We start from the raw sequence: 1960 nt of genomic DNA, 5'->3' as shown, positions 1-1960 counted from the left end.
ATAATTATTTTTTTTTTAACTACACTCAATTTTTCTGTTTTTTAATGTTTGCTTTTTCTTTTTATACAAAATAAAAAAAGTTAAACCTTGCAACATCACAGCCATAATGACCGACATCGAAACACAGTAGCACAGTAGGTTTAAGTAATCGTTAGAAACAAGGCAGAGTTGTATTTATTTATTTTTTTATTTAAAAAAAAAATTTTTTTTAGTAACAAGTATATTTAATATTTTGGCCACGTTTGAACAGTAACACTGTGTTTGCATTTTTCAATTAAGTGATTTTTCATGGAGTAAAATCCAGTTTAAGAATCACGATTTAGGTACGTTTAATAATCTGCTCATATTGTTAGAGTTTTAGGCTGAAGTTAGTTTCCGATTCATTGGTGGGCGATACGGATAGTCGACACCTGCCTGATTCCCCTGACTTGAAATACGGAGTTATTTTTGCGCAAATTATACGATTATTCAATGATCAGAACATTTCAAGTTAAACGTATCAGTTTGGTATCGACTTTCAGTATCGGCCACCATTCCAATCAGACGTTAACCAGTGCTTCTCAATTATAATATTTTAAAACAGTGTCATGTGTCTGTAAAATTGTTATAAGTGCACCTCTGCAAAACATTTTATCTTTATGAACATGAACGACGACAAAAAAATTGTTTTTAATCTGGACTACATTTTTTAAAAGTGTTAAATGTGTCTTTATCATGTTTGCTTTTTCACAAAATGATAATAAAATTTGCACAACAGATTCTTTACACAACATGTATTTCATTTGTCGTTACTTTGTTGTTGGTTTTTTTGTCGTTATTTTGCACTTTTGACAAAATTATATTGTGATTGTTACATTTCCTGAAAATGTTATCAATCTGGTATCGACTATCAGTATCGCCGCTATTTCAATCAAGCATGAACTTTAGTTTTAAAGTTTGTTTTGTTCTCAAATAAAGCTAACACTGTTTGCTTTTTAACACTGAAACATAAAACTACATTAATAAACAATAAATCATTTGTGGATAAACAACATTATAAAATAATCTTATAATTGTACAAACCATTAGTGCTGCCAAATGATAAGTTTTTAAAAAGAGGATTAATCACATGTTTGAATTTGGATTAATCATGATTAATCAGAGGTTGTTACTCGCTTGCAAGATTATACATACATATATATATATATATATGCAGCTGAGATAGGCTCCAGCACCCCCCGCAACCTCAAAAAGGACAAACGGTTGATGACACCAGCAGATGACATGGCACCCCAACTTTGGAAACTTTACACTAGACTTCAGGCAACGTGGATCCTGTGCCTCTCCTGTCTTCCTCCAGACTCTGGGACCTCGATTTCCAAAGGAAATGCAAAATTTGCTTTCGTCAGAAAACATGACTTTGGACCACTCAGCAGCAGTCCAGCTGGTGTCGGTCCACTCTGTTTCCTGAGATCCAGAGTCAACGCAGCCGTCTACCAGCAAGTTTTAGAGCACTTCATGCTTCCCGCTGCTGACCTGCTCTATGGAGATGGAGATTTCAAGTTCCAACAGGACTTGGCGCCTGCACACAGCGCAAAATCTACCCGTGCCTGGTTTACGGACCATGGTATTTCTGTTCTAAATTGGCCCGCCAACTCCCCTGACCTTAGCCCCATAGAAAATCTGTGGGGTATTGTGAAAAGGAAGATGCAGAATGCCAGACCCAAAAACGCAGAAGAGTTGAAGGCCACTATCAGAGCAACCTGGGCTCTCATAACACCTGAGCAGTGCCAGAAACTCATCGACTCCATGCCACGCCGCATTAACGCAGTAATTGAGGCAAAAGGAGCTCCAACCAAGTATTGAGTATTGTACATGCTCATATTTTTCATTTTCATACTTTTCAGTTGGCCAACATTTCTAAAAATCCCTTTTTTGTATTAGCCTTACACAATATTCTAATTTTGTGACATACGGAATT

At 36.0% G+C, this 1960-nt stretch overlaps 1 protein-coding gene across 2 annotated transcripts in view; it reads left to right on the top strand.

Moving 5' to 3' along the window:
• The window catches only part of LOC133604014 (solute carrier family 2, facilitated glucose transporter member 1-like), a 46791-nt gene extending 45146 nt beyond the window's left edge, over positions 1–1645 (top strand). Inside the window, exon 12 of one of the 2 annotated variants that reach the window (XR_012050392.1) lies at positions 1340–1645. The gene's annotated coding sequence lies outside the window, so the exon portion shown is untranslated. The other variant, XR_012050391.1, reaches the window with a different exon arrangement.
• Positions 1646–1960: the final 315 nt, after the last annotated feature.

Source organism: Nerophis lumbriciformis, linkage group LG04, assembly GCF_033978685.3.
Source record: "Nerophis lumbriciformis linkage group LG04, RoL_Nlum_v2.1, whole genome shotgun sequence".
Taxonomy (NCBI): Eukaryota; Metazoa; Chordata; class Actinopteri; order Syngnathiformes; family Syngnathidae; genus Nerophis; species Nerophis lumbriciformis.
The sequence above is the reverse complement of the archived record's forward strand: the minus strand, read 5'-3'. Positions and strand labels throughout refer to the sequence as shown.